This window comes from Elephantulus edwardii, unplaced genomic scaffold (genome assembly GCF_000299155.1).
Source record: "Elephantulus edwardii isolate Elephantulus edwardi_28Jun2011 unplaced genomic scaffold, EleEdw1.0 scaffold00078, whole genome shotgun sequence".
Taxonomy (NCBI): Eukaryota; Metazoa; Chordata; class Mammalia; order Macroscelidea; family Macroscelididae; genus Elephantulus; species Elephantulus edwardii.
In genome coordinates this window covers 5,348,640-5,366,386 of record NW_006399828.1, presented here as the reverse complement: position 1 = coordinate 5,366,386, position 17,747 = coordinate 5,348,640, and the positions used below count along the sequence as shown (strand labels likewise).

The 17,747-nt window shown below is 38.3% G+C and overlaps 1 pseudogene; it reads right to left on the bottom strand.

The window, feature by feature from the left end:
* The window catches only part of LOC102874046, a 14,114-nt pseudogene extending 5,835 nt beyond the window's left edge, over positions 1-8,279 (bottom strand).
* Between the last annotated feature and the right edge of the window lie 9,468 nt (positions 8,280-17,747).

The window sequence follows — 17,747 nt, the reverse complement described above, 5'->3', positions numbered from 1 at the left end:
AAACTAAAACTGTTAACTATCTCAATCTCTTCACCATCCATACTGATGCTGCCAATTGGCCCAGTGGTGAGAATCTTTGTTTTCTTGATGTTGATTTTCAATCCATATGGAAGGCTTCAGTCCTTGACCTTCTAAAGCAAGCACTTCAGGCCCTCCTCAGTTTCAGAAAGCAGCATTGTGTCATTGACATAATGTAGGTAGTTGATGATTCTTCCACCAATACTAATGCCACATTCCTCCTTTTATAGCCCCGCATCTCGGATGATCTGTTCTGCATACAGATTGAAAAGGTATGGAGACAAAATACATCCTTGATGGACCCCTTTCTTGATTTTGAGCCATTCAGTGTCTCCCTGCTCTTTTCTGTTGACTGCCTCTTGGTCCACGTGATATCTACGTTAGCATATTCATTTTAAAGAGTAGCATTCATGTGCCTACTCTAAGTAATGGAGGAAAATAAAACAAAATACCTTGTTACTTTTGGTAACAGATATATATTGATTGAAACCACCAATTTTCAAGGAAAATTTGAAAATGAAACTATTTTTTAGTTTGGTAAAGTCTTTCCTATGGAAAGTCTTGAATTTACTGAAGAATATTATTTATTAAATAATCTAGGAGGGTTTTGTTTTTGTAGAGTAAGTAGAGTGGAATTAAGAGAAGAAAAGATCCCTTGTGAATATCAAATGGGAAAAGAGCAAGATTTGGTATATGAATTAGTTATTGTAACAGGCCCTCTATGAGGTGGATTGATTCAGTGACTGGGATAATTGGGATGGGAGTGTCAAAGACAGTGTGATTGGCACAGGACAGAGTGGAGTTTAGGGCTGTTGTACATAGGGTCGCTATGAGTCGCAGGCGACTCGACGGCACATAACAACAACAACAACAACAACAACAACAACAACAACAACATTTGTTAACCTCAAGGAACTAAAGAACAAATTCAAACCTCGAGTTTCTATAATCAAGGATGCTTTAGGCAGAATATTAAGTGATCTGGTAAGTATTAGAAGAACATGGAAAGAATATGCTGAGTCACTGTATCAAAAGGAATTGGCAGATACAGAAGAATTTCATGAAACAATATATGAGCAAGAGCCTATGGTGATGAAGGAAGAAGTTCAAGCTGCTTTGAAGGAAATAGCAAAAAAATGAGACCCCCTGAATAGATGGTATACCAGTTGATGTATTCCAACTAATAGATGCTGCCCTGGGTGTGCTCACTAAGTTGTGCCAAGAAATCTGGAGAACAACCACTTGGCCAGCTGACTGGAAGAGATCTATATTTGTTCCCATCCCAAAGAAGGGTGACCCAACTGAGTGTGGAAATTATAGAACAATATCATTAATTTCACATGCAAGCAAGGTTCTGCTGAAGATTATCCAAAAATGAGTGGAACAGCACATCAGCAGAGAACTACCAGAAGTCCAGGCTGGGTTTAGAAGGGGTCATGGTACTAGGGATATTATAGCTAATGTTAGAATGGATCTTAGCTGAAAGCTGGAAATACCAGAGGAATGTTTCTCTGTGTTTCATTGATTATGTAAAGGCATTTGACTGTGTGGACCATAACAAACTGTGGCTGACTCTCAGAAGAATGGGAATTCCAGAACACTTGATCGTGCTAATGTGAATCCTATACTTGGATCAAGAGGCAGTCGTCAGAATAGAGCAAGGGAACATTGCATGGTTCAAAATTGGGAAGGGTGTAGGCTAGGGATGTGTCCTATCTTCATACCTTTTCAACCTATATGCAGAACAGATTATCTGGAAGGCTGGGCTCTGTGAGGAGAAGTGTGGCATCAGGATTGGTGGAAGATTCATCAACAATCTGCATTATGCAGATGACACAACCCTGCTTGCTGAAACTGAGAAGGACCTGAAGCACTTGCTGCAGAAGGCCAAGGACTGCAGCCTTCAATATGGATTGAGGCTCAATGTCAAGAAGACAAAGATTCTCACCACTGGACCAATTGGCAGCATCAGGATGGATGATGAAGAGATTGAGATTGTTCACAGCTTTAGTTTGCTTGGCTCCACAGTCAACACTCTTGACACCAGCAGCCAGGAAATTAAAAGATGTATTGCGATGGGAATGTCTGCTGTTAGGGACCTCTCCAAAGTACTGAAGAACAATGCTGTCACTCTGGGCACTAATGTGTGCCTGATACAGGCCCTGGTCTTTGCAATCAGTTGTTATGTGTCACGGGGTTGGACAATGACTATGAAGCATAGAAGGAATTGATGCCTTTGAGCTGTGATGCTGGAGGAGAGTATTGAATGTAGCATGGACTTCTAAGAAAACAAACAGGCTCATTCTGGAGAGGGTTAAACTGGGATTTAACCTTTGGATGCAAGGATTCTATGACATACTTTGGACATGTTGCAAGGAGGACCCAGTCCTTGGAGAGTGACATCATGCTTGGGATGGTGGAGGGATAATAGAGGAGGGGTAGACTCTCTATGAGGTGGATTGATTCTGTGACTGGGGTAATTGGGGTGGTTGTGTTGGAGGCAATGAGATTGGCACAGGACAGAGCAGGGTTTAAGACAGCAACAACAACAAAATAGGTAGGTAGATTTTACAATTCAAAATTATTTTCATCTGCAACCACAGAAAATAAATCTAACTTTCAATTATGAAGATGAGGACAGAGATGCATTAGGGGTTGTGATATTCCAAAACTCTCTTCAGGAACACCATCAATTTGGATCTCAGTAGCATATATCGGAAAAAAGTGCATAGAAATTATGTGTCAACCCATAGCATCGATGGAAAAATATCTAAAACAAAGTGCAATACTATTACTAGTCCATTAAGTTTTTATTCTGATATAAATCATGTTAGAACACTTTTAATCTTTTGTTCATAGGTTCGCTATGAGTCATAGTCCTTTTGATGGCATTGAACAACAATATAGTCTTTACACAGTTACCAATAGTTGATTCTGATTCATAAGCAACCTTATGTGTGTCAAAATAGAATTCCCAAGCAGGGTTTTCAATGACTGACTTTTCAGACGTAGATCACCAGGCTTTTCTTCCAAAGCAGTTCTGGCCTCTGAGGCACCACATAGGGATAGATGGGGGAAGAGTAATGATTGAATCAAATGTGTCAAAAATTAGACAGACTCCCCCTCTGCCTTTAGAAAGAGTATTATTAAAACTATAGGTCACATAAGTTGCTAATTTTAAAGCAAGTTAACTTTAAAGAGCAAGATTGTCATTTTAAAGACAAAGATGTCCCTGACCTAAGCCATGACATTTTCAATTAATTCATAGGTATGTACCAAGTAAGTGTACCAGCAATCAAGAGACATATTGCACTTGGAAAGTCTCAGCCAGGGACCTCTCCAAAGGACTGAGGAGCAATGAGGGACATCATGCTTGGAAAGGAGGAGGGATAGTGAAAGAGAGGAAGATCTCAAACAGATGGATTGATTCCGTTTACTGTAGCAATGGGCTCCAGTGTGTCAGGATTTGGGAAGGTGACACAATATAGGACAGGATTCAGGGCTGTTCATAGGGCACTATGAGTTGTACTTGCCCCAATGGCATCTAACAAGTACAACAATCAGGGTTTTCAAAGGCTGGTTTTTCTCACAAGTAAATGGCTGATATCTTTGCCTTTCTTCCAGGGCACTTCTGGGTAGAGTTGTACCTCTGACCTTTTTATTAGTAGCCAAGCACATTAACCTTTGGCACCACCCAGGAACAACAACAGTGCTATATCCTGTGTTATTTACTGTTTGTCTTGCTTATAAAATGCAACCTCTGTGAGAACAAGAATGGTATCTCTTTATTCACTTCTCTTGGAAGAGTGCATGGCACTCAATAAATTCCTCAATAAATATTTTTCAAATTAGTGAAGAAGGCATTTGCAACTTGAAATAAAAATACTAGCTTTGCAGTTGTTGCTGTTGTTAGGTGCCATTGAGTTGAGTATGACCCGTAGTGACCCTATGAACAACAGATCTGAACCCTGTCCTATTGTGTGCCATCCTCACACATCCTTATACACTTGAACCCATTGCAGCAGTCACAATGTCAATCCACCTGGTTGAGGGCCTTCTCCTTCATTGTCCTTCTGCCTTTCTTAGTATTATGCCCCTCTCCAAGGAACAGTCCCTAGCAATAAGCATGAGCCCATCACTGCATTTACTGGGCCAATCCATCTCCTTAAGAGTCTTCCTCTTAAAAAAAAAAAAGTCTTCTTCTTTTTTGACTGTGCTTTACTGAGCATGATATCCTTCTCCAGGGACTGTTCCTACTGCTAACATGACCACAGTATGCTAGACAATGATTCGCTATCCTCCCTTCTAACAAGCCTTCTGGCTGCATTTTTTCCAAGACGAATTTGTTAGTTCTTTTGGCAGTCTGTGGTATAGTCTATGTTCTTGACCAACCCTGCAATTTAAAGGCAACGTGTTTCCTCTGGTATTCATTATTATACAACTTCCACATGCATATGGAATGATTGAAAAGACTTTGTTTAGGTGTACTTTAATCCTGGAAATGACATCCTCATTCTTTAGTACTCTAATGAGGTTATTTACAACACATTTCTCCAATGCACTATGTCTACAATGTCTGACCTATAGACAAAGCAAAATAAAAGTAGACAGTTAAACTTTGCCACCAGTACGTGGGTGAGATGGTATCTCATTTTGGTTTTGATTTGCTCTGATTGCCAGTGATTTTTGAACATTTCTTCATGTGTCTGTTGGCCATCTGAATTGCTGCATATTTTCTCCACTTCTTCCCTCCCCCTCCCACAGCCTACTCCAAAATGTACCTTTGGTTCCAAGTTGTTCTCATACATATAATGTTGTTGTTGTTTTTAAGTGCCTTTGAGTCCCAGGTGACTCAGCGACCCTATGAAGGAGAGAGTCCTCAACACTATACATATAATACATAATCATATATTCTTTTTAGACAGTTCTACCCCTCATCTGTTCTAATGAAATGTTTATTATCTATCCACCCTTTCCCCATTCCTTCTCCCCCATGTCTGTCCTATTTTATAACAGTGATGTTATGCAATATATTTGTCTTTTTGTGACTGAGGTATTTTAGCATGTGTCCTCAAGACTTCCCCATGTTATGTGATGCTTTATGAGTTCATTTTTTTTCAGTGTTGTATAGTATTTCGTTGTGTGGATGTATCATAGTTTTTCTGTCCATTTGTTTGTTGATGGGCCCTTGGGTTGCTTCTCTCTCTTTTCTATTGTGAATAATGCAGCAATAAACATGGGTGTGCATACATCTGTTTCATTTGTGGCTCTGGTTTTGTTAGGATCTATTCTCAGTAGTGGAATTGCTGGATCAAACGGTAGATTTATTTTGCAATTTTTGAGAAAGCTTCAGACTGCCTTCCATAGTGGTTGAACCATTTTGCATTCACACCAGCAGTGAATAAAAGTTCCAATCTCCCCACAACCTCACCAGCATTTGTTGTCAGGTGATAGTTTTGAACCACAACCTTTCAGTTTTTAATCACTGAATGCTTAGTCATTGTATAACAAGGTCCCACAAAGTAACTTCGCAAAAGTTCTTGGATGATACTTGAATACAACTTTTGCAACATTCCTGCTAGGTAGTTATATAGATGCTAGTTAAGAAACTGCCAAGGAAATGAATTGACACAGTTAATGCAAAAATGGATTAAAGCCCAATTGAGATTATTATGGTGGCATTGGATCAGATGATTTCATCCTGTTGTTCATAGAGTCGCTGAGTCAGAGGCTGCTCAATGGCCCTTCCTAACACAATTAAAGGAACTGATACCATCTTTTGATTACTAGAAAATTCAATGTTGAGGTGCATTCCTGCTTCCTGCATATTTCACTCCTAAATTTACTAGGAGCTTTACTAAGTCTAGGTCTACTGATTACATAAAATCTAATCCATCTTCAGAATAGCAGGCTTAATGCTATCTTCTTATGGGTATTATTAGCATTTCTGGGTGGTCTTCTTATTAAATATTATTTCAAGCCCTCCCACTCTCAGTAAAGAGGAAGAAAAAGAGAAAATCTTTTGTCAGACACACCTGACACTTACTGGCTTTCTGTGTTTCAATTTCAATTTCTTCATTTGAAAAATGTGGATAGTGACACATGCTTTAAAGGGAAGTCAGGAAAATTAAGTTAAAAGACAGAATATAATGCCTGACATAAAGAAGACACTCCTATAAATGGCACATGTTGTTTTTTAAAGTAAAAAAAAAGTCATCAGGCTTTTAAAAGTGAGGTTTGAAGAGTCGAAATGAATACCAAGTAGAGTGAGATGGGATCTTCCAATACAGGTGGTCAAGATAATAACACCAATACAGGGACTTTCATTCCTTGTTTTTTGTTTGTTTTTGCTTTTCTTGCCCGGTCCAGTGCTAAGAATTCTATATTTATTATCTTTTTAAGTCCTCTCAATCATGAAGCTGTTAATAGTCTCATTTTATTGATGAAGACTTTTAATTATTAGACAGACATGACCCTCCCAAGGTCACATAAGTAGGGAGTGGCATGGTTGGAAACAAACTATTCTATATCTAACACTGGAGAGCTCACTACATCAAATATTAGGCTTTTATTAAGTTATTCTGTGGCTGCAATTAATTTATTTACTTCTTGCAGTGAGTACATACCAGGAACTTCATTGACTTGACTATGAATGGAAGCCCTTCCCTTGCATGTACCACTATCCACTATTCATCCCTGTTTGGCCCATCTTATGTTCAACAGGGGCCCCTGGGTGGTGCAGATGATCAATATTGTCAGAAGCTAAGTGAAAAGTGGAGGTCAGACACACCTAAGGAGAAAGGCCTGACGAGCTATAGCTGTACATCACCCACTGAAATTGTATGAAGCACAATTCTATTCAGATACCCATGAGGTAACCGAGGGTCAGAGTTGACTTGATACATTTTTTAAAAAATTATTTTGTATTGGCTTACTTATGAAGTTGGTATACATTGTGTTTCATACTTCATTCACATTGTGCTTTCTATAACTGTTCCCATTCATTATGTTTCAGAAAATTATCATCAGACTCTGCCCACCATAACTTTGTCTTTCCAGGTCCCTGCTGGATCTTTCCCATTTCCGTTACCCACTTCTCCCTCCACCCACAACATTGTGTGACCCCGTGAGCTGGATCCTCATTCACATATGTTAGTTATCTTTCTATTTCTTCAATAATGTATTTGTCCTTATGAGACTGAGTTAGTTCACTCAGCATAAAGCTCTCCAGTCTCTCCCAAGTTACGGAGTAATTTTCAAAATTTTTGCTCTTGAGTGATGCATAGTATCCCATTGTGCCTATGTTTCACAATCCATTCAATTGTGTTTGGACATTTGGACTGTTCTCATGTTTTTGTGATTGTGAATAATGCTGCTATGAACAATGGTATACAAATATCCACTGGTTTATCAGTTCTAATTTTCTCAAGGCATATTCCTAGCAATGGAATAGCTGGGTCAAATGGAATTTCTCCTCAGCTTTTTGAGGAAGCGCCAAACTGCATTTCAGAGTGGTTGCACTATTTTACAATCCTGCCAACAGTGTATGAGAGTTCCAATCTTTCCATATCCTCTCCAACATTTATTGCTTGCTGTCCTATTAAACTTTGTTATTGCTACTGGAGTGAGATGATATCTAATTGTGGTTTTGATTTGCATCTCTCTTATTGCCTATGATTTTGGGCATTTCTTCTTGTGTATGTTGGCCATTTGAATGTTTTCTTTGTGAAAGCTTCTTCCATGTCTTTTGCCTATTCTGTAATTGGGTTATTGGCCTTTTCTTGTGGAGATCCTGCAGGAAACTTTTGTTTTGAGACCCTTGCCCGAGATAGTATTGCCAAGTGTTTGGAAAAAGTTTTTGATGCTCACAAGGACTTAATCTTCAGCAGATCCCATACATAATTTTGTGATGGTAACTTTTTTAACAGGTTTTTGTTTGCTTGTTTATGGTTCTGTTTCAATGCCAGGTCTAACATTTATCTCCCCTTTGTTAAATTTGACTTATTGTTCTTAAAAAATGGTTTTGAAGACTGATTTTGTTCCCCAACATGCTCACCATCTCTTTCAAATATATGCTGTCTTTGGACTCAGTAACCATTCTTTCTCCTTCTGTGGGTCAATAAAATCATTGAAGAAACAGAAGTGAAAACAATTTGGAGAGTAGGAGATAGTTCATTCTATTCAATACCCTCTCTCTGCCTATTTGAGCGCTGTGCATTTTTCTGGTTTCTCTTACTGTCCATCCTCAGTTTGGCCCGCATGGCCACTCTTGGAACTGGTTTTGACTTAATAGATGGATTCAAGGGTTGTGTTCTAGTGACAGCTTCACTGAATTTGGTAATTTAAATATAGTAAAGTATCAGAGAAGTTCAACCACTTGAAGCATGGTTTTAGTGTTATAATTATTAGTGTCATATAATCTCTGACTCTCAAGCTCCTTACGGAGAAAAATAGGATAATATCTACCTGATTTCAGGCTTCCTAGGGCTCAACTCCAGTATAGATTTTATAGACTCCAGCTAAATGTTGCATGTACAGCCTGTCTAGGCTCTGGTGGTCTGTCTGTAGGAAGTGGTGCTGTTAACTCAAAGATGGCACAACTCTGAAGGTTTGAATCTACCATGGTTCTGAGGGAGAAAGATGGGATATATCCTCCCATGAGATTTGCAACCTCTGAAAACTTGCTGGAAGGTCAGCTATCAGTCAGTTTTGACTTGTTGGCAATAGATTATTGGTGTTTTCTTGTTTGGTTTTTTTTTTTTTTTTTGTTTTGTTTTTTTAGGATAGTGTCTCAGAGATAACAATGTTAGGTATCACTATCTGTGGGCAGATTATTGACAAACATTTTGATACAGAAATCTTGTAGCCTAGTTTCAGGCTAATTAGTCCCAGAATGAGCCAGAGATCTCTGAAAGCATCCACCTTTATGAAGATGGACAATTATCTGATCATTTCTTTGTTTCAGAACATTATTCCATTATTGAGAAGAAACAAAACACAAATATAACTTTGAAAAATCAAAATGCATTAGAATATTATTTCCCACAGAGCTGGCCTAGAATTTTAAATCATTGGTCTAGTGTATGTAGGTTAAGTTTTAAATCTTAAACCAGCTATAACTAAGAAGGTATGTCTGCATTAGATTCATCCTGTGATGTTTTCCTAAGACAGAATTTAAAAAAAAAATATTTGTGCACCTCTCCATACCTTTTCAATCTATATGCAGAATAGATTATCTGGGAGGCTAGACCCCCTGAGGAGAAATGTGGCATCAGGATTGGAAACTCATCAACAACCTGCATTATGCAGATGACACAACTCTGCTTGCTGAAACTGAAGAGGACCTGAAGTGCTTGATGCAGAAGGTCAAGGACTGCAGCCTCCAATATGGATTGAAGCTCAGTATGGAGAAAACAAAGATTCTCACCTTTGGGCCAATTGACAGCATCATGATAGATGGTGAAGAGATTGAGATTGTTACCAGCCTCAGTTTGCTTGGCTCCACAATCAACACTCTTGGTACCAGCAACCAGGAAATCAAAAGATAAATTGCATTGGGAAAGTCTGCTGTCAGAGTCCTCTCCAGCATACTAAAGAGCAATGATGTCAGTCTGGAAAATAAGGTGTGCCTGATTCTGGCCATAATCTTTGTAACGACTTGCTATGCATCAGAAAGCTGGACAATGACTAGGGGTGAAAGAAGGAGAATTGATGTCTTTGAGCTGTGGTTCTGGAGAAGAGTACTGAATATACCATGGACTGCCAGGAAAACAAACAGATTCACCCTGGAGAGGGTTAAACCAGGCTGCTCCTTGGAGGCAAGGATTCTGAAGCTTCATCTAATATACTTTGGACATGTTGCAAGGAGAGACCTATCCCTGAAGCGGGACACCATGCTTGGGAGGGTGGAGATACAGCACAAGATGGGAAGACCCTCGATAAGATGGATTGATTCAGTGACTGGGGTAAGGTGTGTCAGAGACAATAAGATTGGCACAGGATAGAGTAGAGTTTAGGGCTGTTGTACATAGGGTCACTATGAGTTGCAGGTGACTCAATGGCACATGACAGAAATAACAACAATCTCTCCAATAGCTAGAGAACCAGTATCTGTAATAGTTATTTCAGTAAAGGTTATAACAATGTAAATTTCTGATTGTTTAATCTTATTTTCTTACTATTTTCTGTTGGAAATGAATGAATGTGCAACGCCTATAATTTCTTATTGTAATCACACACTGCACCATTAGATTGTAAATAAGTCTTCTGAACCATGAATCCATCCAAGATAAAACTAGGCTTTCTACAGCATAGGTAGAGACCAGATTGCATTAAAAAGAGTTAAGGTAGAGAAGGAAGTGAACAACCACATGCCAGATTTTATGTGCCTTTTAAGTTCTCATTTAATTCTTACAACAATTCTGAGGTAGCGCAAATATAGCAGCTGGGAGGAGAGTATATATAACAGTTAGAAATGTCATCGTGCTTGAAATCAGCTTCCTAAATTGTAAGATGCTTCTGTTGATTCTATTTGTGGAATAGAAAAATTGAGGTTGTTTTTTGCTAAGATTAAAAAAAAATAGGGAAAAAACTTGCTTAATGCTCAGTAGGTGGGCTACTGTGACAGCTGGATATTATACCCAGGTCACTTTCTGGTTATTGATGTGAGTTGATTATTGAAGTTGTCATGGTCATCCACATTCTTCAGATTGGGAAAATAAAGCTCGGACAAGTTAAATATTTGTCCCATGTCATGGTGTTAGTGTGTATTAGAACCTGAATTCAAAGCCACTTTGGCCTGATTCCCAAGCATGTGCTTTTCCACCATGTCCTGAGAAGGTGGCACTTTTGTTGTTGTTAGGTGTTATTAAGTTGGCTATAATTCACAGTCATCCTATGTACGACAGAGCAAAATACCCCTGGATCCTGCACCATCCTCACAATCAGTGCTGTGTTTAAGCCCATTTTTGCAGACACTGTATCTCTTCATCCCCTTGGAGTCTTCTTTATTGATGATGCTCTACCAAGCATGATTCTTCAGGACACTGGTCATTCTAATAACACGCCCAGTTATGTGAGATGATGTCTCACCAGGGTCACTTTTAAGGAATATTCTGGCAGCTCTCCTTCCACAGCAAACGTCTTTGTTCTTTTGGGAGTCTGTGGTATATTTGATGTTCTTTGCCAACGTCACCATTTAAAGGCATCAATTAGTTCTTCAGTTTTCCTTATTCATTGTTCAATTTTCATATGTAAGTGAGGCAGTTGAAAATATCATGGCTTGGCCGGAAGACCGACATTCTGCTTCCTGCTCTCATGCATAATATGTGACTTTGGCAGTCATTTAGTTGTTCTGTTTTTCAGACTTCTTGTTTGCAGTATTGGAATACTTCTGACATGGATCAAGTAAATGAATTCTTCCAGGTCTGGAGAATCATAAAGCATTATATTAATGTTATGTAATTGTATAGAATGTTAAATATTTAATTCCTTTTCTAATTTTGAATGTTAAGAATATTATTGCAATCCAATTGGAAGGAGCTCTGGTGAAACAGTGCTTTACTTTTTCTTTTAATGTTTGATCCCACTAGCTGCTTTTTAGAAGAAAGATGGGGAAGATTTATATCCTCAGAAACCAGATGGAGGGCCACTATGGGTTGAAATAGACTTGAAGACATTGGGTTTTGAATGATTTAGTTGATAGGAGTGTTAGTATTGTACATGGTCAAGCATTCGTTTGTTGACTGTTTAAATGCACCAGTTACCCCATGAGAACACACTGTGACAGTCTAGTTTTATATAGTGTTACACACTGGGAAACCCTGTGGGACAGTTTGATTCTGTCTTATCAGGTTGCTGTGAGTTAGAATTCAACTCGACAGTAAGGAGTTGAATTTTTTTAGTATTCAGTAGAAAATGATTCCTGGTGGCACAGTAAAGTGCTTGGTAGCTCCAACCCACCAGCCACTCCTTGGGGAAAAGCTACGGCACTTTGCTTTAATAAAAATTCCTCTTGGAAGCTCCATGGGATAGTTCCACTCTGTTCTATAGGGTTGCTATGAGCCAGACTGTCCTTGATGACAATGGATTATAGCCAATCTACCTTTACTTTTTCTAAAAAAAATTTTTATTAGTGATTTTTTAAGGCAACATATTTTTTAAAGCATATTCTTTCCATTTAATTTTTCCCCATTCATTCATTGTTGCACCTTTTCCTCCCTGCTCACCCCTCCCCCCATTTGTTTTTCTCTTTGAAAAGAAAAAAAAAAATTCTTTCATTGTTATTTATACCCCTCCCCACCAAGTCCACAGTCCACTTTACCATGAAAATGATACCTAATCCTATATTTCTTTTAGACATTTCTCTCCCTCATCTGTTTCAATACAGTGTACATTATTTATCCCCTCTTTTCTTAGATTCCTCCCAATCCCTATGTCAGTCCCGTTTTGCAACAGTGGAACTATACATTATTTGTCCTTTTATAACTGACATATTTCACTCAGCATAATGTCCTCAAGGGTCACCCATTTCGTATATTATTTCACGAGTTCTTTGTTTTTCCTTTGTGTGAATATACCAGAACTTCTCTGTCCATTCATTTTGATGGGCACTTGGGTTGTTTCCAGCTCTTTGTTATTATGAACAAAGCTTCAATAAACATGGGTGTGCATATATCTGCTTAGGTGGCAGTTATGGTCTCTTTAGGGTATATTCCCAGTAATGGAATTGCTGGGTCAAATGGTATTTCTATTTCCAACTTTTTGAGAAAGTACCATACTGCCTTCCATAGTAGTTGCACCATTTACACTCCCGCCAAAGTGAATAAGGGTTCCAGTTTCTTCACAACCTCACCAGCATTTGTTGTTTGCTGTTCTATTGAATTTTGCTATTCTGACTGGGGTAAGATGATATCTCATAGTTGTTTTGATTTGCATCTCTCTTAGAGCTAGGGCTTTTGAACACATCTTCATGTGTTTGCTCACCATTTGAATGTGTTCTTTTGTGAAGTGTCTGTTCCTATCCTGTGCCCATTTTTCAGCTGGGTTGTTTACCTTTATCTCTTGTGGTGCTCAAGTGCCAATCCACCTTTTCTGTGTTATATGTCCACCACTGTAATCACTAGTTGCATGTAACTATTGGGCACATAAACAGTCTAGTTTTTAAATGTGTAAGAAGCTACTGTAACTGAAGAGCTGAATTTAAAATTTTAGTTAATTTAACTTATAAAGAGACTTATTATTAGTGTTTGCCCTAATGAGCAATATAGGATGTTAGAGAATTAATAAAATATGAATTCTGAATAACTGTTGTTGCTGTTTTGTGCCATTAACTTGTAATAGAATTGACTCATAACTGTCTCTCTAGTGGATTTTCTTGGAAGCAGGGGTGGCATCTACTTCCTAAACAATATGCCTCTGGAAACTCTATGCACTTTGAGATCTATAGTTATAGAAAGGCTTCAGATCTTTGTTCATAGGGCTGCTATGAGTTGTGCTCAACTCGATGGCAATCAACAACCACAGTAGTGGGTTTTCAGAGACTGTAGATTACACAGGAGGAAATTGCCCATCTTTTTCTCATCGAGCTGCTCATAGATTCAAACCATCTGCCTTTGAGTTGGCAGCACAACTCCTTACCCACTAGACTACAACTCATAGTGACCCTATGCACAATGGCTCTAAACCCTGCTCTATTGTGAGCCAGTCTCACTGTCTCTGACACACCTACCCCCGTTACCCCAGTTCGTGCATCAATCCATCTCATCCAGGAACTTCCTCTCCTATACTGTCCCTCCACCCTTCTAATCATGATGTCTTTTTCCAAGCATTTGTCTCTCCTGCCACATCCCCAAAGTATGTGAGATGAGCTTCAAAATTCATGTCTCCAAGGAACAACTTCATTTCACTCTTTCCAAGACAGACCTGTTGGTTCTCTTGGCAGTTCATGGTATGTTCAACACTCTTACCCAGCACCACAACTCAAAGACATCAATTCTTTCATTCTTAGTCATTGCCCAGCTCTCTAATGCATAGCAAATAATTGTGAAGACTATGGCCTGAATCAGGCAAACCTTAGTCTCTAGACTGACATCATTGCTCTTTTGCAAAAGGTCTTTGACAGCAGATTTCCCCAATACAATTCATCTTTTAATTTCCTGACTGCTGGTGCCAAGGGTGTTAATTGTGGAACAGAGCAAACTCAAATTGTTAACAAACCCAGTCTCTTCTTCATCTATTGTGGTGCTGCCAATTGGCCCAGTGGTGAGAATCTTTGTCTTCTTGATGTTGAGCTTCCATCCATATTGAAGACTACAGTCCTTGCCTTCTGCAGCAAACACTTCAGGTTTGGGCAATCAAGGTGCATCATGCAGATAGTTGATGAGAGTTTTACTCCAATCATGATGCCACATTTTCCTCATAAAGTCCAGCCTCCTGAATGATTTGTTCCACATACAGAGTGAGAAGTTATGGAAACAGGACAAATACTAATTTCCCTTCCCTTCCCTTTATGACAAATTGTTATTTTGTTATTTGTAAGGCAAAGAACATTACTGTTGCTGTTAGGCACTACTCATAGAGACCCTACAAGGAACAGATCTGAATCCTGTCCTCCTCTATGCCATCCTCACTGTCTCTGATACATTTGAGCCCATTGCTGCAATTACCATGTCAATTCAGCTTGATAGGGATCTTCTTTCTATGACCCTCCACCCTTTCAAGAATGAAATTCTTTTCCAAGAAATTCCCCCTCCTAGCAACATGTGCAAAGTATGAGGGATGAAGCTTTGTCATCCTTGCCTCCAAGGAGTACCCCAGCTGTAACTTTTCCAAGACATACCTATTCGTTCTTTTGGTAGTTCGTGGGATGTTCTGTACTCAGTAGTCATTGTCCAGCTCTCAGATGCAAAGCAAGTAATTGAAAAGACCATGGCCCAAATCAGGCACACCCTAGTCTTCAAACTGACATCACTACTCTTCAGTATTTTGGAGAAATCCTTGATAGCAGACTTGCTCAAAGCAACACGTCTCCTGATCTCCTGATTGCTGATTACTAAGAGCATTGATTGTGGATCCTAGAAAGATGAAGTGATTAACAGTGCAAATTCTTTCTCCATTTATCATGATGCCCATGTGTCCAGTGAAATCCGCACCTTCCGAATGTTGATTCCGGCTAGACCTACTTCCTACTTGCTATTGGTTTCCTTGGTTCACAACTTGCAGTTTTATCTCATTTGTTGGGATAAACTTTAATTGTGCAATTTCATTTGCTTTCTTTTTTTTTTGCGTGTGTGATTTTTAAAAATATAAAATTGGACTGTTCTTTCTACAGTACTATCTTTCCTTACCTGATAAATGACTCATTATAAATTATATTTAATTGAGAACAACTTAATTTCTGTAAATATAAAGAGCCCCACTGCTCCTACATTTCTGAAGGAACCCTAAGAAGTTAACTCTTATTACCGTGTTTGATTTTATGCATTTTATAGTCATCTGGAAGAGGTGGAGATCTCTTTCCCCTCCTCTCGTTAGTGTGTGTGGGAAGTTGTGAATCATCATGGGTATAAATCTCCAGAAAAATAACTTCTATTAGTAAAGGGACTATAGATGTTCTTAGTTTTGTGACTCAGGAGAACATTTTTTTTTCAGCTCTGTGTTTTTAGTCACCAATTTTCTGGAAATTAAAAAGAAAAAAAAATGTACTAACAGAAGTTCTAACAAACTTTTAAAAAAGACTCCTTTTGGCCTCCTGTGCAATCAGGCTGTTTTTAATAATTTATGAACGTTCCTGTTCCATTGACAGAGGATGCCGTGGTTTGATTGTAGCTGACTGGGTAAGGAACAGTATGTTTGCTTGGTTCTAACTGATGAGATGTTTAGGAAGAGAACAATTTTCCACAGAGAACCTAAAGCCCTTAGTGTGGATTTTGCCTTTGATCATATCTCTCTACTTTTCCTTTTCCTTTTTAACTCAAAGTTAATCTTAAATTCATGTCCTCTTTTTTCCCTTAAGAAAGACCATGTAGCAATTTTCAAATTGGGAGCTAATGCAATATTTTAGAAGGTAATCATTATGAGATCAACTTAAAACATTATAAAAGAAAATGAAAAATATTTTCCTCATATCTCTTTCATTCTGGCAAAGTGATTTTTATTTTCATTCAGGCATTATTAATGCAATTGGGCACTGTGATAAATTTGTCACTCTGTTTTAAACTGATTTCTTAGTGAAGAGGGGAAGCTATGAAAATAAGTGACAGTATTTACATGTAGAGAATCTTTGTGAATAGATTAAAACCCAATTAGTAATCTACAAGTTTCATCAAGTAAGATAATTAAAACAGAGAGATATTAGAAGTATTAAAATGTCATTAAGAATTGTAACAATAGTGAAAGGAGCATACATATCAAAAGAAGTGGGCTCACCTTTCATTTTTGTTATTAACTTATTCTATGATGTTGAGCATATATTTTTACACTTCCTGGATCTCTATCCTTGCCTGTGAAATAATCTAACAAGAGTTCTAAAATCTTTGACTCAAAGGATTCTATTTGGATTATTTCTTTAGAAACACATACTTAGAGTTTTGTATATAAAAATGGAAGTGCAAGAAAGTCCTTTGACTATAGGTCATATCCTTGAGTTTAAGCTATAGTATCAGTAATGGAGTTTTTCCTCACTATCTGACTAATGTGACTTCCCTTGAGTGTATGGCAGATACTTCTCCTTCCTGCCTGGGGTGAGGCATCTAGTCTGTGAGCATGTGAACTTTGGTCTACCTGGCTTTATACTCAAAATAATTCAATCTGTTATGTGGCAGTTGCAGTTGGCCAAATGATAATAGTTCTGTTGGGGTAAGCATGGCTGCTCCTTGACCCAATGAAGAGTGGTTATAAGCCACCAGGCATTTGGATGCTGTCAAAAGTAATTTCTCAATGAGTCATTTGCCACTGCTAACAATAATGAATTAGGGACAAGTGGAAAATGTCTTTGTTCATTTGTTTTTAATGGCAACTAAATATAATCAGATGAGCAAAAAATTGTAGTTAAAACTCTTATGAAATAGTAGTTGGGCTATTTTGAAGACAGCATCATAATTTTTGGTTTCCTTTAGGAATGTTTATGAAAGCCTATCATTCAAAACCTGTGTTGTTATCAGCGATGCAAAACAGATGTGGAGAATCAATCTCTGCCATTGATTTGCAGTTGAAAAATGGGAAATATAGAACACAGGGCAGAGGTGAATTGGAGATAGAATTCTCTTCAGCCGTAAGGAAGACTCATGTTTGATTCCAAGTCAGATACTGCTCGTGTACAACCATTACCACGTATCAGCAGAACCTTATATGTTGCTGTGAGGTTGAACTGGTTTCAGAGGAGTTGACAGAGTAGGAAGAAAGACCTGGCAATTACTTTTGAAAAATCAGTCAGTGAAAACATTAGGGAGCATATTGGTACAATTTGATTATATATGGCAGTGCGATGTACCTGGGAGTAACTGCAATTAACAACAGCAACAATGACAAAAATAGAACTTTGTGGAGTCAGACTGAAGTCTAACCTGAATTTGTCGCAAGTCCTTCAAACTTCAGGGTCATCTGTTTGTTCACCCATAAAATGTAGTTGTTGTTAGATAATCTCTAAAAATCACATCTGCTCTTGATTTCTATGACAATAAGTAATTGTTTAAATTTCAGAATTTTCCTGTTGATTTTGAAATCAAGGG